General features: G+C 44.3%; 1 protein-coding gene across 1 annotated transcript in view; it reads left to right on the plus strand.

Moving 5' to 3' along the window:
• Positions 1–3,483: 3,483 nt before the first annotated feature.
• The window catches only part of GPR153 (G protein-coupled receptor 153), a 73,463-nt gene continuing 53,194 nt past the window's right edge, over positions 3,484–23,752 (plus strand). Inside the window, exon 1 of the mRNA XM_044282145.1 lies at positions 3,484–3,845. The gene's annotated coding sequence lies outside the window, so the exon portion shown is untranslated. The remainder of the gene's footprint in view (positions 3,846–23,752) is intronic.

Here is a 23,752-nt window from a genome sequence, read left to right on the forward strand (position 1 = left end):
TTACCAGTGAAACCAATATAACATCTCAACATTCACAAATATACATTTCTGACATTCAAAAACAAAACAAAAACAAATCAGTGACCAATATAGCCACCTTTCTTTGCAAGGACACTCAAAAGCCTGCCATCCATGGATTCTGTCAGTGTTTTGATCTGTTCACCATCAACATTGCGTGCAGCAGCAACCACAGCCTCCCAGACACTGTTCAGAGAGGTGTACTGTTTTCCCTCCTTGTAAATCTCACATTTGATGATGGACCACAGGTTCTCAATAGGGTTCAGATCAGGTGAACAAGGAGGCCATGTCATTAGATTTTCTTCTTTTATACCCTTTCTTGCCAGCCACGCTGTGGAGTACTTGGACGCGTGTGATGGAGCATTGTGCTGCATGAAAATCATGTTTTTCTTGAAGGATGCAGACTTCTTCCTGTACCACTGCTTGAAGAAGGTGTCTTCCAGAAACTGGCAGTAGGACTGGGAGTTGAGCTTGACTCCATCCTCAACCCGAAAAGGCCCCACAAGCTCATCTTTGATGATACCAGCCCAAACCAGTACTCCACCTCCACCTTGCTGGCGTCTGAGTCGGACTGGAGCTCTCTGCCCTTTACCAATCCAGCCACGGGCCCATCCATCTGGCCCATCAAGACTCACTCTCATTTCATCAGTCCATAAAACCTTTGAAAAATCAGTCTTGAGATATTTCTTGGCCCAGTCTTGACGTTTCAGCTTGTGTGTCTTGTTCAGTGGTGGTCGTCTTTCAGCCTTTCTTACCTTGGCCATGTCTCTGAGTATTGCACACCTTGTGCTTTTGGGCACTCCAGTGATGTTGCAGCTCTGAAATATGGCCAAACTGGTGGCAAGTGGCATCTTGGCAGCTGCACGCTTGACTTTTCTCAGTTCATGGGCAGTTATTTTGCGCCTTGGTTTTTCCACACGCTTCTTGCGACCCTGTTGACTATTTTGAATGAAACGCTTGATTGTTCGATGATCACCCTTCAGAAGCTTTGCAATTTTAAGAGTGCTGCATCCCTCTGCAAGATATCTCACTATTTTTGACTTTTCTGAGCCTGTCAAGTCCTTCTTTTGACTCATTTTGCCAAAGGAAAGGATGTTGCCTAATAATTATGCACACCTGATATAGGGTGTTGATGTCATTAGACCACACCCCTTCTCATTACAGAGATGCACATCACCTAATATGCTTAATTGGTAGTAGGCTTTCGAGCCTATACAGCTTGGAGTAAGACAACATGCATAAAGAGGATGATGTGGTCAAAATACAAATTTGCCTAACAATTCTGCACTCCTTGTAATACACTATCTAATGTGAAGACTATATGCAGGTCACAACTTTAAGGAGGAGGAGAATTATTGATAGCAGCCCCGAATTCTTGCTTTGGCTCCACGTACAAAGGGCTCTGGTATTTCCATGGATAGATTTGAGAGTTATTAGATTTAAAGGTTTGAAGTTTAAGAGCAACAAGGATTATTAGTCTACAAATTGAGACAAAGAACCTTTTGTCACGCACACCAGGGCACAAGGGGTTAGGGCAGCAGAAATCTTTAAGGAGAACATGGTGCTCTATTGAAGAGTATGGCAGCTCTGAGTTACCTGTGGACCTTGAGGAACAGAACTAGAGCTACACAAAGACATTGTAAATTATAAGACTATAAAAGATCCTGGTCACAGCCTGAAGAAAAGAAAATGTGATTGACAACTGTGTCCCCTAAGCTCTTCTGCAGCCACCACTGCAAACCATTCCTGCCAGTTTCATTCAATCCTTTATAGTCCATACAATACTCCTATAATGCCCAGGCACCTCATACAGGTTATATTTACCCCGCACCCCGACATCAAGGTGGCTTCTGCAGATGGATACCTAACACTAACAGAACTGACTCTTCTGGACCTAATTTTAGCCTACAATATTCATGTAGAGTTTCATTTTTCTTGTATAGTGAATATAGTACCACTGTAATCCAGAATAATCTCACTCCCAATGTCTGCACGGCCACCGCTGCATCTCCCTGTCATGTGGATCAAAACATCCGATGATAGGGAGGAGGATTAGCCAATGGCAGGCCGCGTTGGGAACGAGCCTCCCTAGCGTCACGTGCACCCGCCCCCTGTTCCTGGATAGCTTGATCTGTGCAACGGGAAGATGCAGCAGCGACCGCGCAGGGATCAGGAGCGACGCGGGTGTCGGGGAGCAGGTTAAGTATAAACTATATGTGGTGCCCGGGCATTTTGAGGGGCATTATAGGTGTTGGATAACCCCTTTAATGCTTGATGTGTCTGTAGCCAAATACAAAAGGATAACACAGAGTGTGAAAGGGTTAAAACAGCAGACACAGCAGGTGAACTTGGTGCAAGCAATACAGACCACACACAGACACAAGTACTTCGGGACCTCTACCATGATGTCTACCAAACTGACCCTGCATCTTGGTGTGTGGATTTGAAGAGCACTACAGGGTCATTACTTATCAACAGTGATGGCCAGTTCGCAGTGTTAGCCAGCGAACACATGAGGGCTGCCATCTTGACTCACAAGTCCGGCGATGCACAGGTGAGCCCTGAAACAAATGCGGTCACCTGTGCATCGCCGGACTTGTGCGCCAAGATGGCAGCCCTCATGTGTTCGCTGGCTAACACTGCGAACTGACCATCACTGTTGATAAGTAATGACCCTGTAGTGGTCTTCAAATCCACACGCCAAGATGCAGGGTCAGTTTGGTAGAGGTCCCGAAGTACTTGTGTCTGTGTGTGGTCTGTATTGCTTGCACCAAGTTCACCTGCTGTGTCTGCTGTTTTAACCCTTTCACACTCTGTGTTATCCTTTTGTATCTGGCTACAGACACATCAAGCATTAAAGGGGTTATCCAACACCTATAATGCCCCTCAAAATGCTTATCAACCAAAAGTTTTATTTCTTTGGACAATTTATCCCCAAATCACGGCCAGCCAACACTTTTACTGAAAAATTGGAAAATGATAAAGAACTATAAAGATGATGAGTAATATATGTCTATAGGTCAGCTATTCATTACCCGCATTTACTGTGAGCTCTAAAATGCTGAGAATTGCAATCAAACAAAATAAAAATAAGTCCCTTATTTTGACAGACAGGAATTTCTGGCCAGTTGGCAACCCTGGACCACTAGAGGATCAGGAGCACAACTTTGAGGAGAGAAGATATGATTGACAGCAGTGCCCCAGCGCATGCTATCCCGTGTAACCCTTTCTTTGCCTGTCCCCTATATCTAAATCTGGGGACTGTGGCATGCCCAGAAGATGTGCCCCAAGCAGAAGGAGTGTGGGAGGATGCAAGGACGTCCTGGCTAGAAATCTACACATCTGGAGGTAAAAAAAAAAAAAAAGTTGTCAGATTGCAATTTTCCATCTCCGGTGGAGAAGAAGTGGCTGCTGGAGGGAGCAGTGTGAACATGCGCCGTCTACTGCCATCCTCTCAGACACACATCCAACCCAAATGATGAAGTGAGGGCTGGGTGGGGAGCAATGACAGCAGAGAGGGAGAGGGAGCCCATTGTCTCGGGTGGGCTGAGGGGCTGCTCCTGCACAGCTCCACAGAGGGCTCTCTCCAGACCTCGCCTGTCTGTGGCACAATGCGCACCCACGGGGGCTCGGGAAGGCATCGTGGGGTGACACTGCTGAGCCCGGGCAGCCTGCAAATTCACTTCGCGAGTGGAGAGCCTGCGATCGGATCCGCCGCCGACCCCCTGGGAGCTGGTATTTTGGTCCTTCTGCTTCCTGCCTGCGGACTCGGGGCTCTGCTATTTTAAGAAATGTTCCTCAAGATCGTGGGAATCACCATCCAGCAGGTAAGAAGGAGCTTTGACATCGCAGGGCTGCATGCTTCCCTTCCAAATCTACTGAAGACCCCCCCGGGCGGAGAAAGGTAAAGTGGGGCTCCCGGTCCTTAAAAACAGGGTCAGGCTGAGCAAAAGTAAAGGGCTACAAGGAGCATGAAGGATAAGGGTACAGGGTAGAAGGAGCCCCCTCCTCATCCTGATATGGAACAAAGGACAATAAATAAGGGTAGAGGGTGTAATGACCCCACCTCTAATTCATGGAAACTATCTGCAGAAGACCTTGGGTGGAAGAAATGTAGGGGGTCCAGAATTTGTAGTGCTTCAGGAAGGTAAAGGGTTGCAGAAACCTCCTATATTTGGAAACAGCCTCAGGCTGCACAAAGGTAAAGGGGTACAGGAACCCCTCCCTGTATGTAGGAACAGCCTCAGGCTGCACAGAGGTAAAGAGGGACAGAAACCCCTGTATGTAGAAATAGCCTCAGGGTGCACAGAGGTAAAGAGGGACAGGAACCCCTGTATGTAGGAACAGCCTCAGGCTGCACAGAGGTACAGAGGTAAAGGGGTACAGGAACCCCTGTATGTAGAAATAGCCTCAGGGTGCACAGAGGTAAAGGGGGACAGGAACCCCTGTATGTAGAAATAGCCTCAGGGTGCACAGAGGTACAGAACCCCCCACTATTTAGAAAAAGCTACAAACTGCACAAAGGAAAAGGGGGGACAGGAACCCCTTATGACTGGGAACAGCCTCAGGCTACACAAAGGTAAAGGGGGACAGAAACCCATTATCTCTGGAAACAGCCTCAGGCTACACAAAGGTAAAGGGGTACATGCACCCCCTATCTCTGGAAACAGCCTGGGGCTACACAAAAGCAAAAGAGAACATGGGATCGCTTAAGCTTATCTGTAGACATCAGGTTCAGCAATGGTGGAAATGGGCAGTAATCCCCAACTTTTACAAATGGCCTTAGACTCAGAGGTGACAGGCGAAGAGGGTGTCAGAACCATGACTGCATGAATAAAGAAGAGAAAATAGCAAATAAAGGGCTCAATGACCCCAATCTTTGTATGCAGTCTACTGCAGGTTCAACAAAGATTGGGAAACGTATGCCCCCCAGTCCTTGGAAATCACCAGCTGAAAACCTTTAAGGTACAGCGTTTCCCTCATTGTCAGGTAAAAGGTGCAAGAACCCCCATTCCTTTAGAGAGATCTTCCTCATTTTGACAGAAATTCTGGAAAGTGTTTAAACAAAGAAACTTCACCTTAGACAGCAGACATTGGATCCCTGCCTTTGTCATGTGTTATGTAAGACGGGGAGGTGGGTGGATGGCTCATGCCTGGCTATATTATTAGGATAAGATACATTGCATTAGAATTACATCATGTCACATCTGATAAGAGGGGCTGAAAGACACATGCGATGCCACCCCACCCCCTATGCGTAGATAGTTATTTTTATTTTTTTGTAATGCATCACGGCACACGTGTAGGCTGCAAGCTTGTAAGCGGGCAGCAATGAGTTAATGAAGAAGACACAATATGGGGTTTGCACGGAATACCCCCACGCAGTGCATGCTTGCAGGGGATGCCAAGCCCACGCTCTTCTACATTGATATACTCTGAGCAGGGGAACCCCAACACTGTGACCAAGGTTAAATATTCAATGTTTGTGCTGTATCTCCCTCTGCTGTGCTATTCCTACATATAGGTACAACTCAGTACGTATGGCGGCCAATTGCCCTTTATTTCCAAGGACAAGATTTACTGGAATCCATGCATGATTGCCTTATGTTTGCAGTCCCTGGAGATTCTTATATATTGGCAGATTGTATGATGGGGATATGGTACTATGTGGTTACTGGAGGAAGTATCACACTTGGAATTAGATACATTGGTTCCACAACACCCTGAAGATTGTAATGAAATCATAATAGAGTATCACACATGATTGGCTTAGATATCAACTCAACTGCATATGATGGGTTTGGATACATCAGCTAGGCAGCACATGTCGAGGAGTGCAGTGCTGTGTGGTTATCTGAAGAGGTATCACACATGATGGGCTTAGATGCTCAGCAGAACATAATGGAGGATGTATCGCTGTGTTGTTTTCCAAGAAAGTATCACACAAGGTAGACTTAGATACATCAGGTCAGCAGGACATGGAGAAGAATGTAATGCTGTAGGTTTCTCTCCAGGACAGCATCAAACAAGATAGATACATCAGCTCAGAATGATGGGAATGTAGTCGTGTGTTGCTCTTCGAGAAAGTATCACCCAAGATAGACATTGACACATCAGCTCAGCAGAACATGATGGAGAATGTGGTGCAGTGTTGTTCACCATAAAAATATCAAACAAGGTACACATGACACACTTAGATACACTATCTCAGCAGCATATAATGGGCAGCATACATCAGCTGGGCAGCACATGTTGAGGAGAGTAGTTCTGTGTGGTTCTCTGAGATACACACGATGGGCTTAGATGTATCAGCTCAGCATATAATGGAGAATGTAGTGGTTCTGTGTGGTTCCCTGAGAGAGAATAGCACATGATGGGCTTGGATACATCAGCTCAAGATGGAGAATGTAGTGGTACTGCGTGGGTCTCCCCTAACAGTATTTCAGAATAGGTATATTTTCTCAGCAGAACATGATGGGTATTGTAGTGCTGTGTTTTTCTAAACGAGTATCCTGTATAGTGGGCTTAGATACATTACAGAGTATATGCAATAACGATATATTATCGGGCAGACTATTAAGTTGTAGATGAAAGGACTGTTTTAGGGGTTGTCTGTTCGGTGTATTCGGTGGGACATTATTTACGGTGGTTGAGGCAGCGCATCTGAGATTTTTTCTCCCGGCGCCTGTTCACATCAATTGTGATTTCCAAAAATAGGCTTCAGGGACTGTAAATGGACAAGACTCCCAGGAAATGACCAGAAGTTCTACTGACCCAAAGAAGATCTTTTTGACCTCAAATTCCTTTCATTTCTATATATAGAGGCTTCTGTCACTACAGGTCATATACAGAGAATGAGCCGACTGTAGCTTCCACATCCAAAATTAGCAATGGAACATAACAGCGGTGGTTTAGGATGTCAACTTTAATCCAGAAGGTGCCAGAAAGGCAAATGTTCTGCATTAGCAGGCATCAGAAAAAAAAAGTATTAAATACATTCTTCAGAAGCATGATGCCCGGGTGTCGGCTGCCACTCTGCCCGTGCAGGTAATTTAGATAAAACATCAACCTACCTGACTGATCTGATATAAAGGCAAATTTTGTATTTGTATCTGTTACAAAAAATAGTTATTACTGGCAGATCATTTGTGTTTGTAAAAATGTTGGTGCATCCTGGGGCATGATGGGAGGTATAGAGGCAATAAAATAGTGACTGGAATTGCACCAATTACATAGCTCATACTGGGCCATTGCTCTGGTATCACAGTATGGATATGCTACAGATGACCACACTCTAAGGCCCCTTTCACACGGGCGGGTATTCCGCGCGGGTGCAATGCGTGAGTTGAACGCATTGCACCCGCACTGAATCCTGACCCATTCATTTCTATGGGGCTGTGCACATGAGCTGTGATTTTCACGCATCACTTGTGCGTAAAAATCACAGCAAGCGCTATATTCTGCGTTTTTCACGCAACGCAGGCCCCATAGAAGTGAATGGGGGTGCGTGAAAATTGCAAGCATCCGCAAGCAAGTGCGGATGTGGTGCGATTTTTACGCACAGTTGCTAGGTGACGATGAGGCTGGGGACCCGATCTGTATTTTTTTCCCTTATAACATGGTTATAAGGGAAAATAATAGCATTCTGAATACAGAATGCAAAGTAAAATAGTGATGAAGGGGTTAAAAAAAAATATATGAACTCACCGAGTCCACTTGATCGCGTAGTTGCGGATCTCTGTCTTCTTCTGTAATGTTGAGCTGCCAGCTAAGGACCTGTGGTGACGTCACATCACATGATCCAATCACATGGTCCCTCACCATGGTGGTGAACCATGTGATTGGACCATGTGATGAGCACAGTGACATCATCAAAGGTCCTATTCCCGTGTACAGCAAAGAAGAAGACAGAAGAGATGCAAGCTGCGCAATCAAGTGCATTAAGGTGAGTTCAATTATTTTTTATTTTTTTTAACCCCTCCAGCGCTATTTTACTATGAATTCTGTATTAAGAATGCTAATATTTTTCCTTATAACCATGTTATAAGGGAAAATAATACAATCTACACAACACCTAACCCAAACCCGAACTTCTGTGAAGAAGTCCTGGTTTGGGTACCAAACATGCCGATTTTTCTCACGCGCGTGCAAAACACATTACAATGTTTTGCATTCGCGCAGAAAAATTGCGCATTTTCCCTCAACGCACCCGCATTTTATCCGGAAAAAAAACATGATGCCCGTGTGAAAGAGGCCTAAAGCCTCAATCACACGTCAGTGTTTGGTCAGTGATTACCATCAGTGATTGTGAGCCAAAACCAGGATTGGAGCCTCGACAGACATACGTTGTAATGGAAAGATCTGCACCGGTTTTGGGTTTAGACCTGCACCTGGTTTTGGCTCACAGTCACTGATGGAAATCACTGGGGCACATTTAGGGTGCCGTCACACACTGCTGATTTTGTTGCAGAATTTCCCGCAACAGAAAATCACTTGAATGAGGCTTGCAGAACTCCACGTGCTTGCCGCCCAATTGAAATAAACTTAACTGATTTTCAGTCATGGAAAATTTTGCAACAACACCTGTAGCATGTGAAGGCGTAGTTTTTCGCCATCATTTACACCTGAATAATGGTAAATTCGCCAGGGCTGGAGTCCCGGCCTCAGCACGGCCCCCGCCCTCGTCACTCCTAAGTGGCGGACACTGTGTAAAACAGGCCGTGCAACCAAACATTGTTAAAAAAGGGGACTTGAAACTATTTTACGCCTAAAATATTCGCAAGTCCGTTAGTAAATGTACCCAATTGACCAAAAACTGACTGTGTGAATAAGGACTCTTTCACACGGGCATGATGGATTTGGGCCGTATAAGATGCGGGTGGGCCGCGGGAAAATGCGCAATTTTTCCGCGCGAGTGCAAAACATTTTAATGCGTTTTGCACGCGCGTGAGAAAAATCGGCACGTTTGATACCCAGACCCAAACTTCTTCACAGAAGTTCGGGTTTGGGTTAGGTGTTTTGTAGATTTTATTATTTTCCCTTATAACATGCTTAGTCAAATAGGGCTGAAGGGGTTAAAAAAAATAATCTAACTCACCTTAATTCACTTGTTCATGCAGCCCGGCTTCTCTTCTTTCTTCCTCTTTGCTGTGCAGGAGGAAAAGGACCTGTAGTGACGTCACTGCGCTCATCACATGGTCCGTCACATGATCCATCACCATGCGGACAAGAATAGGCAGTTATATTAAATACTGTCCATGCCGTGCCGTTCCGCAAATTGCGGAATGCACATGGACGCCATCCGTGTTTTGCGGATCCGCGATTTGCGGACCGCAAAACACACAACGGACATGTGCATGGTTCACTTCACTTTCACGGAAATGACCCAGTGTGCATTCCGTGTCAGTACGTCCGCATGGCCATTCTGCAAAAAAAATTCAACATTTCCTATTATTGTAAGGATAGGACTGTTCTATTAGGGGCCGGTCATTCCGCAAAATGTGGAATACACACACGGCCGGCATCCATGTTTCACGGATCCGCAACAACAGTTGTGAGCATGAGCCCTAAGGCTGGGGCAACATGACGATCTGTTGTACTGCACTGAATGGGGTTGCCACGACCTTAGAATCGTAAAACATCCAGTAATGTTGGATTTTTTAGCGCTTAACATCGCAGCAGCTTGCTAACTACACTTCAACCCCATTCATTTCAATAGCTGCACTGCTACACAGCGATCTTTGGTCGTGCGACGGTCGTGGCCAAGTTCATCATCAGTAGCCCAAGCCTGGGGTTGCCGCACTGGAATAACTGGGATTACAACTCTCAGATCAGCTGCTGCCATGTATGTTCTGCAGTTTGCTGTCTGTATGCCATGCGTTAATTGGATACATATTACCAGGATATTTATGTAGTAAACATAAACCAGAACAGATGGTGCGATGCGCCAGGACTTTCTCATGTCTGCTCTCCGAAACCTATCAGATTTTATCTGACATGTAGGCTTCATGCATTAACTAGATACATTTGCTGCAGACCAGGGATCAGCAACCTTCGGCACTCCAGCTGTTGTGAAACTACCACTCTCAGCATGCTCTTTCCACTTGTGTGGGAGTTTAGAGAGCAGCCAAGCAAGTGTGCATGATGGGAGATGTAGTTTCACAACACCTGGAGTGCCGGAGGTTGCTGACCCCTGCTGTAGACACTCGTGCGGCTGGCTGGGCATGTACCTGTACACTGATAGGCAGGGTCTTGGTTTTATGTATATAATATATGGAGTATAATATGCATAATATAGATTCTGTCGCCCACTGCTGAGTATTCCTTATAGATGAGCTGCCAAATAGGGCTGAGCTGCGCCTAGACCACTTACTGATGAACGTGTCTATACTGGCCTAGGAAAAGCTTCAAGAAGGCCACGGCACTACTGTAAGCACCGATGCCTTCGCAGACAGCTAATTGGTGGGGTCGGACCCCCACCAATCAGATACTGATAACCTATCCTGAGGATAGGTCATCAGTTAAAAAGAATTCTCAGAAAAACCTTTTAAATGCGAATAATGACCATTTTACATGGTCCGAGGATTGGGACAGTTTTCGGGTAGAGAGTGCGTATGATAGTCGTCCTAGGTGCTGCCGATCAGAAACGCTCATCCATCAGATGATCTCATCTTTTATGGAGCACAAAAAAATCATTATTTGCTGTCAGCCCATTGCCCAGTGCTGTCGAACAATGAATCTGTATGGGAACAAATGACCACAGTAACGATCATTCTTTCCCATACAGAGAGGGATGATTGCTGCTCAACAATTGGCAGTTAACGCGGAAGGCATATTTCCTTCCCAATAATTGCCTGTCAATTAGCCCGCATAAAAGGGCCTTATGGGAATAGGCGGTTTCCCACAATTATTTTTATTTTTTTTAAATGCTGCATTTTTAAAGCCCTTTTTTTAAGCTAAAAAAAAAAGCAGCGAGAGATTACATGTTGGTAATTCGGAAACTATTTAATGCCCAACAAATACTGTGCGGGTACACGTGCGGCAGAAAACTGGTGAAAATTATACCAGAAATCTACTCCATCTCCTGGATGGAGTAGATTTCATTTCTGGTGCATGAACAGTGTAAATAGGTGCGAGTCTCTTAATAAATTGGTTGGATCTTCCATCAGTGGGACTTTTACTGAAATGTGAAACGCCGGTCTTAAAAAAAAGTGGTGTGGCAAAAAAAAAAAAACATCCCAAAAAATGTTGGCTAAAACCCCAGGATTTTCATGGAAGAGGATAAAAGGTAGTGTGGCGGCAGCCTATGTCTCTGTAAGGCCAGGGCTTCACAACGACATGTGTTGAACGACATCTACACTTTTTGTAATGACAGCCTATGGTGTCGCACTAAAATCCATGGCAAATGTGGTTGTGTAGCCGTAGCCTAAACCATGGCATGACTGAGCTACGGGCCACTACTGGGTGTGAATTGCGGCATTACATAGTTGTTTTGTATCCTTCACCATTTGATGCTCTTTTCTAGCTGTCAGTAAATGGAAATATTTGTGGTTTACATTCAAAGTGAAAACACATTAGTGTTTTGTCGGCTGAACCTACCAAGAATAATGGGTACGACCGACACGCTGAGAGCTCCCGACTCTCCCCCAGCAGCTGATATATTCGGGGAGACAAGGATCAGGTGAAATGAATATTTTCATTCGATCCTTTGGAGATAAGCCACCACTAGAAGGGTCTGGCATTGCCAGGTACTCTGTATGCCTTCCGTTTCCGTATTTCCGTTCATTCTAAAGATAGAACATGTCCCATTATTTTCCGCATAACGGACAAGCATAGTACTGTTCTATCAGGGGCCAGCTGTTCCGTTCCGCAAGAAATGGAATGCACACAGACGTCATCCGTATTTTTTGCAGACCTGTTTTTTGCGGACCGCAAAATACTGAAAAAGCCATACAGTCGGGTGCAAGAGGCCTAAAGTTTATTTTCATCAATTCCTTTAGCTCCCATTTCTCCTTGGATTTTTTTTTTTTTATTTACCACATTTGCAGTTTTCTCTTATTCCCCATGCATAAACCCTACACCTTGGCTTGTCATATGACTGCTATCCCATTTCTTAGGGCAGTGAGGTGTGTCCTGACATCAACAGATCATGTGACACTAGCCACACCCCTTGTTCTCACCAATGACACGTCCTACGTCCTACATTACAAGCTCCATTGCAGGACGTAACCAACAGAAACGGAATATCAAAACAGATTTGCCACACGGTACAATGGTAGGTTAAAGCGGTTGTCCACTTTCTGGCTACTTGTGACCAATGTGTATGTAAATGACTATATTACAATGGCTAATATAGCCATTGTTGATACTCTGTGCCGTTTGCTTTGTTTCATGAGCCATGCCCTCTTGTTAGGTAAATCTTCTGTGCTGTCCCCACAGACGTATAAGATGGCCGCTGATGGAGGGTCATGTGATCAGGCAAATCGCCTCCATGTGGTGTATTCTCTATTGTAACACACTGCAGTGTTTTTGAACACATGAAGGTGATTTGCCTGGTCACATGACCCTCCATCGGCAGCCATTTTATGGACAGGGCCTCTGTGTGGACCGCACAAAAGACTTGACCAACAAGGGAGCAGACCTTATGAAATATAGAAAATGGAACAGATTTTCAACAAAGGCTATATTAGTAATTGCCATATAATCACCTTACGAATGCATTGGTCAATAATAACCAGAAAGTGGCCAACCCCTTTAATAACGTTAAAATAAGGCAGTTTTGATAAATGGTGATATTTGGAGAAGTGATATAACTGTGCAAGTTACATTTATATTAGTGGCATGAGCCCTTTACTTCATCTCCCCCATTCTCTTCTTACAACAGGTAACTGGCAGGAATACATTGATAAATCTCCCCAAAATCCTCTCCTACCCTTTAGTCACTCAGCCTGCAGCAACAGTGGGGGACGTTTAGTGCACAGGAATTTATACAGTTACCATTGAACTCATTGAAAACTGTGCAAATCTCTTTTCTATGAGCTCCCCCCAGTGGTGGCTTCAGGAAATTGTGGGTGATTTATGACAGGAAGCAGAAGAAGGATCCCCTCACTGTGGCATGGTCAGCATCCATAGTCAGCACTGTCTATGTGGTGTCTACCTCAGGAGGGTGGTCATGGCTCATACCCTTGTGCAGCAATGACCACATAGGTCATTATACATGATTATTTTGCATCCATGATTATAATGAATTCAATGCCAATTGTTGACCCACACATCAGCCCATGGATTGATGTCTCAGCCAAGCGAACATGTTTCACAGTCACTTGCAATCAACAAACAAATAGTAAGTGTCTTCTCTTCAATCAAGTTTATCACATCTCAGAAGACTCTGAAGGGCCCTTTACATTGATGATGTTCAACCAGATTATCGCTAATGAGCATTCGTACGAAAACTCGTTAGAGATAATCTGCCTGTGTAAAGGTACCGCCAATCAACGAGCCTTGAGTTTTTATGAGCTGTTTCCATATGAGGCTGAGAGGAACTTTATGCTAATTAATAGCTTCGGAACAGAGAGGAGGAGACATCAGCTTTTCTCAGTGGGCGTCTCTTCTATCTGGCTGTGGCGCTGTCCAATCACAGAGAAGAGCGTCACAGCCAGGGAGAAGGAGAGCTGTTTTTTCTGAATGGCTGTGACGCACTTCACTGTGATTGGACAGTGCCACAGCCAGATAGAAGAGACGCCCACTTAGAAAAGCTGATGTCTCCTCCTCCCTGTTCCTATAGGCTACAGTGTAAGGTATCGCTTTTATAAAGTAAAAACTGGTGGAAGATCCTCTTTAATAACTCGGGCTGATCTTTATAGAGGTGTTTGTGTCATAATCACGAGCAAGGAAAACTATGTAGCTATAAGCTAAAATACTCAGGAACAGTATGAATACAGCTTTCGATTTGTGATATTTAAAGGGGATGTATAAAGTTAGAAAAACATGGCTGATTTCTAGATAAAACAGTGGCACACCCCTCTCTACAGGTTGTGGAATTGCAGCTCAGATGAAGCAGATACAAGCTGTGGACTGGTGTGGTGCTGTTTATAGAAGGCAGACAAATGGTAAATTTCGTGGCACCGCCTGGTGTCTTAAAGGGAATGTCAACTCATGAACACCATTTGATTACTTGATTAAAATCCCCTACATAACCAAAGAGTTCAAGGGGAAACAAGCCATCAACATTCACCACCTATGCATGCAACAGGTAAAGAGTTAGATTGATCATCAACTGACCACTGGGACCCCACCAATTGCTAGGACATTAGTCGTCTGTCCCTTCTATTATGGGAGGCATGGAAACAGCCGAGTGCGGGTATATAGAGGAGTAATGTAATAGATCAGCCAACACTTAATACACATCCTCCACATCAAAGTCATCCTGTCCCTAAATAGTCCCCCATCCTATTTATTGGAGAGGGTCTCAACAGTTATAAGCTGCTGACAGCACTAGGTAAGGAGAGCTGTATAAACATACCTTTTGTAGAGCTTTTCTCATCAGGAGTAGTGAGCATATGATGTTCTATTCTGCCAGATTCTTCTCTCAAGTGCCCAGGAGGTGGGGCTTCTGTGTGAAGTGCTCTCTGTATTATGCTGCATCACAGCCCCACCCCACTACTCTGTGTGACAGCTGTAACATTCAACTAGGAGACCAGTACTCAACTAGGAGACCAGTACAGCTGTAACTCAGAGCAGAGGCGAGTCGCTGTGAAGCAGCTCAGTGCAGAGAGCACTTCATAGTGAAGCCTCGCCTTGGGCTCTTGCGAGAGGAGAATTTGGCAAAAGAAAAACCTTTATATTCAGACTACTCCTGACAATAAAAGCTCCACAAAATGTATGTTTGTACTGCTCTCCTCAGCCCCTAGAATTAGTTTAGCTTGGTCAAAACTGCCGACAGACTTGCTCTCATCACTAACCTCTTGAAATGATAAAATCCTGCCACCACAAGAGGGCTCTAAGGAGTTATAGTTAAACAATGAAATCAATAGTAAAACAGTAGGGCATAAATCTCTTAGCTCCACCTAGTGGTGGCTGCAAGCAGCTAAAACGTTATTATTTAGCTTCTTGACTATGGTATGGGAAGCTGTTGATATGGAGCTCTGAAGGCTATAAAGACACATTACAATACAGATTCCCGGACTTCTGTAATGACACTGGGTTAAAAGCTGGATATTCACTATAGAGAGGAATGTCCATATCCCCCCTTTTAATGGCAGTACGGTTACAGATGAGCTCAGAAAAGAAGGTGCCTGTCAGGGGTCTGTATGCTGTTGATCTAGTACAACTTCTAATACAGCCGGCTTTGCCTGCTCCGGGGATAAATGATCTAAGTACAATCACTATAGAGATAGTGAGTCACGACTCTAGAATTACTGTGATGGGCTGTCTGGTCAAGTCTGTCTGGTCATTTTCTCCTTGTAGCAGATAGAATCTGACACTGTGAAAATGAAAGAATTTTTAGATGAGCTGAAGACAGTAATGCCACTTAAATGGGTATTCCCATCTCAGCAATTTATGGCCAAAAACAGACCCATGGTTTGCCGCAGCCAGAGGTGGCTGGGGTTATGGAAACAACCAAGTGCGCTGTGTAAAGAAATTAAAGCAAGCTTCCTTGACCATATACACACACCTTGATATGTCCCTCAGAGCAGAGATTGGTAAGGGTGGACAGGAGATAGGAGCAGGTCCGTCGAACCTATCTGATATTAGTGGCATGTCCAGGCCATATGCTACCAATATCTAAGACGGGAATACCCCTTTAACGCCTAACATTATCAACAAAAGTGTTATGATGCGCAAAATTTATCAAACACCGTGCAACGCTTGATAAATTTGCCTCAAATTACAGCAAAGCAGACTCAAAAGGAAAACTGACTTAAAAATTCTCCCCATGATAAATGTTCCTCCATACTTCCGTAGAAACATGTCTGATAGGTGTATCTATGGCTACCGTATGTTTGGTACTGCAACATGCAAGTGAATCAGGCTGAGCTGCAATACCAGATACAGTCAACGGACAAGCGCAACCTTATTTCAATCTCAAACAACCTCTTCTTCCAGGATGCTAAACAAAGCTCTTCCTGCTAAACCCCAAGAGAGATCCTTCAAGTTATAGCACAATATGATATCCTTCTCCAGGGACGTAGCTAAAGGCTCATGGGCCCTGGTGCAAGAGTTCAGCTTAGGCCCCACTTCCCTTGTTGGCAAGGGGCAGGGAAGCACATAGCCTTCCTGCTGCCAGAAGCAAACATTGAAAGGGCACCCCCTCAATCTAAATTCTTGACCTAACCCCTTCCCTCCAGCCAGAGGTGTAAATTGACCAGCATGCACTTTAAAAAATGCCAGTGTCTTATGTGACACAAGGGTTTTTGGGCCCCCTCAGGCTCCTGGGCCCGGTAGCGACTGCTACCTCTGCACCCCCTATAGCTACGCCCCTGTCCTTCTCCATGGACATATTAAAGGGAATGTGTCATCAGAAAATGATCGGTTAATCAAGCTTTCATGTTAAACGTATTTTTAAAGAATTTTTGGTGATGTTATTTTTCATTTTCCATGTCAATATATTTTGAAAAGAAATAATAAAATCCTGCAGTTTTCACACTGGCCACTAATCCTAATAATAAGCGCCTTTTCTTAGTCTGTACAGAGCACTTTACTGCAGTTACCTGCTCATGATTGCAGGCAGGATTAGAGTGACAGGCATCACCTATGTATATATACATAGATAATTGAGATGAGTGAAGTTCTCAAAAATAAGATTCGGCTGCATCGCTGAATTTTATGAAAAAATTCGCTTTGTGACGAATTACTGCGTAACAAAGCAAATTTTTTTGTAAATAGTAGGTACAATGACAGGGAGCGGCGATTGCGCTGCCCACGTCGTCGAACCCCTCAGATGTTGTGTTCATCACTGATCACTGCATCTGAGATGAACATTAAGGCCTTTCAAGGGTCCATCAACAAAATTTATTTTTTTATCATACTTACCTCATCCATTTGAGTGCGAACAGGCTACAGCGGCCACCTTGCTTGAAAATCCAGAGCAAAATCTGGCATGGCGCATGATGGCGTCGTCACATTGCCCGGCATGATCTTCGAGCAGGGAAAATTGATTCGTTACCACAAAGCACGAGTAAATTCGCCTTCGAGGCAAATCAAATTTTTCCTGAAATTCTGATCGAAGTCCGCGTTGTGAACTTCGATAACACAGAATCTACCGTTCACAACAGGTGATATCTCAGTTTCTCCACTCCCTCCTGACCTCTGCACAGGTCACACGCATGTCTCGAAAACTCCCTCATAGGAGTCATTGAGGTACCCTCTGTCTATTTTGTGTGTGGCCCAGGCAAGATGGCTGCCTCCATAATCATGTGCAGAAAGTAAAATAAAATATCTACAATCAAAAAGTAAAAACAGATTAAAAAAGGATATGTTTCACTATGTGGTTTTAACTGGAAGAAAAATGTTCAGTGACATTCCCTTTAACAGTCTGAAGACTAGATAGATAGAGGGATAGATAGATAGATAGATAGATAGATAGATAGATAGATAGATAGATAGATAGATAGATGAATAGATAGATAGATAGATAGATAGATAGATAGATAGAGGGATAGATAGATAGATAGATAGATAGATAGATAGATAGATAGATAGATAGATAGATAGATATGAATAGATAGATAGATAGATAGATAGATAGATAGATAGATAGATAGATATATAGATAGATAGATCAGTGATATCTCTGTATACACAGTCATAGGAATTTTGGCTTTGTTCACATCTCTGTTTTGCTTTTCGTTCTTCTGATCTGGATGCAAAATGAGTATAACGGATGCTCAAAATAAAGGATCAGATTTTTATTAATTTTTTTCAGTTCTTCTGGCATATCAGAACAGTGATGTGAAAGAAGCCTTAAATTAATAAAATACAAGTTCTTTTCCCTTAAAAACAAATATATCAATCTGCTCAGCTTATCCGGCTCTATATTATACTGCCTGCAACTCAGACACCAAGTTTAATGTGAAAGATTTCCTTTAAAAATATAAACTAGTTCTGGGATTTAATTACCGACCAAATCTTGAGGTTTTCCTCCTGTGGGATTGGAGCTGCTAATGCATTCTTTGCCATCAGTAATGTCTTCAAGAAGACCACATTACAATTAGCTTTCTCAAGAAAAACAAATGGCTGCCTTGTGTCAGCCTGAAGATTATAAATGATAATGACCCGCAGTATAAAAACTAAAATGACAATAACATTGTTCTTGTTTTCTCAAAGATCCATCCAACAGTGTGAGCTATTACCATTAAAAGATGGGTTTTCAGTAGAATATGTAAACACTTCATGAAGCTCTGAGTCAACATTGGGGACCCTCAACCATCCTGAGGATGAAAGGCCTGTAACTCTGGTTTAGTGCTACTCCCATCCATTCGGCTGATCAGGGTAATGCTCCATTCACTTCAGCCAGAGGTGCAGACCTTTCAGATTCAGGATTGATGGCAGTCCCTGAGGTCTGGCGCCACTGGTCAAAAACCAGGAGCAGGTCTTAGGAACATGCCATGAGAATACTTCTTTAATCCCCATTTTCACATATTTGGGACATAGGACATATTTGACATTGTACAGAAAATTTCTCTATTCCAGCCCCCATAGATTTGAATGTTATTTCTGTTTTGGTTGTTTTCTTGTTATAATTTTTTTTCATTATATTTCAGTTCTACCCTGAAAACGAATGGTAGATTATCGATATTTCTGGATTTTCAGGTGCCTGATTAAAGGAATTTTAAGTGTAGTTATAAAATGATATAACTCCAATCATAAGAAATCGTCCCCTGGGAAATTATTATACCGATCTGTGTTGGAAGAAAGTGACAGATTATCACACATTCCAGATTTTCAAATGAAGAAAATCATAGCTGTGGCTTAGTTTTAAAAATTATTTTCATGAAGTCAAAAGGGAAAATATGTTTTCTATGTGAACTCCACTGACAATTGCAGACTTCACAGGCAGTGCTACCAGAAAGCACCATAAGAGTGTCTCCCATTACGGTGCCAGCATAGTGCATCGGAAAGAATGGTGTCAGCAAATTGCCAAATGTAACAAATACTAAGACCCCTGATAAATTCTGTATCGACTCTATAGAATTCATACATAGCATTCTGGCTTCTTGTGGCCACCACAAGAGGGAGCTCAACATATACAAATGTAGTAAGTATATACAGCTTCAATGAAAGCCATATAAACACTATTGTAGCAAGCTTCCCCTGGTGGTAGATGCTAGCTCTTGGCTCTCCCTAATTTCAGAGACTATTGGGCTATCTAGGAGAGTAGTAAGCAGGTGTGATACATACAGATATTTTTTATTATATATTTGACATTCTGTTTTTGCTATCTTTTTTGGTGGCACAATTTTATCTCTATATCTATTGTGGGGTTTCGCTCTGGTAGACAGGATTAGCGGACGCAATATAGAGGCAACAACAAGTTCTTTGGATCAGACAGTTCAGTGTTTTATTCACATTTTAGGCAAGTGACAAAACAAGCAGTCCTATTCAAACCAAAAGTCACCTTGCGTTGTTGGTGGTAATTCACACCATTCGGCAATTGTGCCTCAAAGAGTCCTTGCTGATAGCAGCACCAACCTGTTTTCACGCCAAACAGGTAGCAAGCCTTCATCCAGACACAAGGCTCCCAGATCCCAACACAGAGTCATGGCTTCTAAACCCAGCTGCCTATTTAAGGACAGCCAGGTGCTGCCAAAACCCGGCAGGCACTTAAAATCCGGTCCGGTATTTGACCTCACCTGGCTGTAAATCAGCCCAGCAGCACATGCTGGGAGGAAAATACCTGTTTTCCCAGACCAAACCTCTCACTGTGTCACACTATATATACTTATAGAATTGTACCACCAGAGGCAAAATAGCTTAAACAAAATTTCAGCCTTAAAGGGTTTCTGTCACCTGAAAAATGGGTATTAAATGGGTATTCTCAACTTCCCTTTTTATACTTACCTTCCTTGAACGCGACGTTCACTTCCTGGATTCTTCTTCCGGCCAGGCCGCGCTTGCGCAGAAGACTGAAGATTTTCTCCCCGCCGGGCCGCGCAATGTCCTGAACGCGCACGCGCCATGGTGACTTATTCCTGGCCTGTATAGTACAGAGCCGGCGTGCGCATTCGCGGGTCTGTACTATACTGGCCAGGAAGAAGTCATCATGGCGCATGCGCGGTGGTGTGCGCGTTCAGGACATTGAGCGGCCCGGCTGGGAGAGAATCTTCAGTTTGCCCACCTCTTTTCACGCCCTTCTTCTCTTGATTGACAGGGCCAGGGCAGCGCTGCTCTCCACCCGCCGGCCGTGTCTACTAAGAGAATCTCGCGCCTGCGCCGTCCCGTTCAGTATTTGGCGCTGAATACGTCACAGTGAGGAAGCCGGCTGCCGGAGAACGTCCTTCCCTCACTGCGCCTGCGCCGAATACTGAACGGGACAACGCAGGCGCGAGTTTTTCTTAGTAGACACGGCCGGGAGGAGAGCAGTGCTGCCCTGGCCCTGTCAATCAAGAGAAGAAGGGCGTAAAAAGAGGTGGGCAAACAGAGCCTCTAGGAGCAGCTGCAACGCCCCCCCCCCCCCCCCCCCTCCACTCTTAGAGGATAATTAGCCTATTATAAAAGTTCCTTTTTCTCAATAAAGGCTTTAGGCAGTGAGATGGCACTAATATAGTTATGTTCAGCTGACATTAGCACATCGCTAGTGTCAGCCAGCTTAATACCCATTTTTCAGGTGACAGAAACCCTTTAAATGTTTCTTTGCTAATCTAGTAGAAGATACTTCTCCATTTTGCTGTTGCTAGGCAACGTAACCTCTGCGGCAACTATAGAGACCAGCTACTCACACCTCCATCGCCCCCTCTGTCATATGATCTGGAGACACAAAACTTACTATTAATCAGTGAAGGCCATTATTTAGCTCTCAGGCATTTGAAACGCACATAAGACTTTAGGATTTTCTTATTCACATTCTTAATTTGAGCTGTGCTAATATCAGTTGGTGGGGATGATATTTGCTCGCCATTAATTTTTTTGCAATGATCCTCATGATCCACATTCTGTTTTAGTGTTTACTCCTGTAGCTACGATGAGGAATAGATGAGCACATAGCAACCACTGGAGTCAAGGAGGATTTCTCAGGGAGTTATTGTGCTCAGACACTGCCCGGTCTATTCATAGCATCAAGTGTGAAATGATCTATAAATAGAACAAGTGAAATAAATATATATATACACACACACACTTGTTCCAGTCACATTATTATGACCACTTCCTACTTTTGATATCGGCAGGATGTAGCTCATGGAGGATGTCAGGTGTGGTGAGCTGGCTTGGTTGGTATGTAAGATGTTTGATAGGCTGCGTGCACACTGTAGGAAGGCGCAGGTGTCCGTCATTGACGGAAGGTACGTGTCACCGAGGTTCCTGGCCTTGGTGAGATAGAAACCGGTAGTTTAGTGTGTCAGCAGCAGCTACGCTGGCTGACACAGTGTTTCAACTTAGTTGTGCTGTAATGCCGATCCGGGCTAGTTCTTATTGGGAGCAGCCAAAGAGGAGGGTGGGTGGCTGTTCCCCACGTTCCAGGCCAGGTTTTGGGCTTGGAATAAAAACCCAGCCAGCAGTCACAGCTGTGTGTGGATCACCCTGCATTTTCATAGTGGAGCTGTGAAGCACTGTGGTGTCGGGTTCCAACCAGTTATTAGCCGCACGCTGAAAATCAGGGGCCCTCAAGCCTGCTGTGGACGACTGTGGATTGTCATGGACAAAACAATCCGCCAGGTGACACGTTTCTGATGTGGACTTTATGTGGTGTGAATTATTGCTTTTTTGTGTGAATAAACACTGAACTTTTGCTTTAATACCGTGTTCTTGCCTCTGTACTGCGTCCGCTTACCCTGCCTACCAGAGCATATCCCTACAACACATATCCCTCATTGCTGTCATGGGTAAAAGAAGTGATTTATCTGAGATTTAAAAAGGGATGATTAATGGCTTTCAGGCTAAAGGTGACAGTATTTCTGAAACTGTGCGGTGTATGAACAGTGCAGGTGCTGCTGTGGTGAAAGTGTATGCTGAGTGGTCAAATGACACCATTGTGAATAAGCCGCGTGGAAACTGTGGAGCACCATGTGCCATTCATGTGAGAGGTGAAGGTTGTCTACAGAGGTGCATGAGGACGGACCAACACGCTACAGAGGAGCAGCTCACTGCCAAAATGAACCAGGGGGCTAGCAGTTTAGAGAACTCTACTGCATATGGGGCTCCGAAGCAGACGGGTGGTCACTGCACCTCTGCTAATGAAGTTTCATCAGTAGAAAAGGCATCAATTTTCACAGCAGTATCAGAATTAGAACTCCACTGATTGGCAAAGGGTTACCTTCTACAATGAGTCACGTTTTCTGCTACATCTAATGGATGGACGTTGGCATGTAAGGCGAGAAACATCAGAGAACAAACACCCTGCAACCATTGCTGGAAGAACACAAGCTGGTGGTGGCAACGTTATGGTCTGGAGAATGTTTTCATGGCATTCCATGGGCCCACCAGTCCATGTGAAAGGCACTCTCAACTAATTTGTGTATGAATCCTTCCTGGAGGATCACATACACCCATACATGGTGATTGCCTACCCTTACACGGATGGGATCTTTCAGTAAGACAATGCAACATGTCACACAGCTAGAAATGTCCAACATTAGTTGGAAGAGCATGACTGAGGCTTCCAAGTACTACCCTGGACCCCTAAATGCTCAGACTTATACCCAATTGAGCATCTGTGGGACCACCTCGATGGTTGTGTTCGCTCTATAGATCCTCCCCACACACCCTCCAGCAGCTGTAGGATGCACTGCAGTCAGCATGGCTCCAAATACCTGTGACAACCTACCAGGACTTTACTGAGTCCCTCCTGGACGGTCTAGCTGCTGCCCATGCTGCACATGACGGTGACTGTGGATATTAGCTGGTGTTCATAATAATCTAAGCATGCCGCACAGTAACAATACTTTCACAAATAGAAGTGTTAGGCCCCATTCACACGGGTGAGTATTCCGTGCGGGTGCAATGCGTGAAGTGAACGCATTGCATCCGCACTGAATCTGGACGTCTTTATTTCAATGGGGCTGTGTACATGAGCAATGTTTTTCACACATCACTTGTGCATTGCATGAAAATCCCTTCTAACGTGGTTATAAAGGAAAATAATAGCATTCTTTAATACAGAATGCAAAGTCAAATGTCAATTGAGGGTAAAAAAAATTATAAAAACATTACTTACCTCCTCCACTTGATCGCGCAGCCGGGACCCTCTTCTTTGTTCTTCTTGAAGGACCTGCAAAAGGACCTTTGCTGACGTCATCGCGTGGTGAGCGCGGTGACGTCAGCGCAGGTCCTGCTGAATGAAAATAGAAGGACCTTTTGACGCCAACTAAGGTCCTTTTGCAGATCCTTCAAGAAGAACCATGTTAGACGGGAAAATGATAAAATCCACAGAACACCTAACCCAAGCCCAAACTTCAGTGAAGAAGTCCGGGTTCGGGTCTGGGTACCACATTCAGTTTTTTATCATGCGCTTCCAAAATGCATTGCACTCGTGCGGAAAAAACAGCAACGGAACGCAATCGCAGACAAAACTGACTGAAAT

The sequence above is a fragment of the Bufo gargarizans genome, chromosome 2 (genome assembly GCF_014858855.1).
Source record: "Bufo gargarizans isolate SCDJY-AF-19 chromosome 2, ASM1485885v1, whole genome shotgun sequence".
In the NCBI taxonomy this organism is placed as follows: Eukaryota; Metazoa; Chordata; class Amphibia; order Anura; family Bufonidae; genus Bufo; species Bufo gargarizans.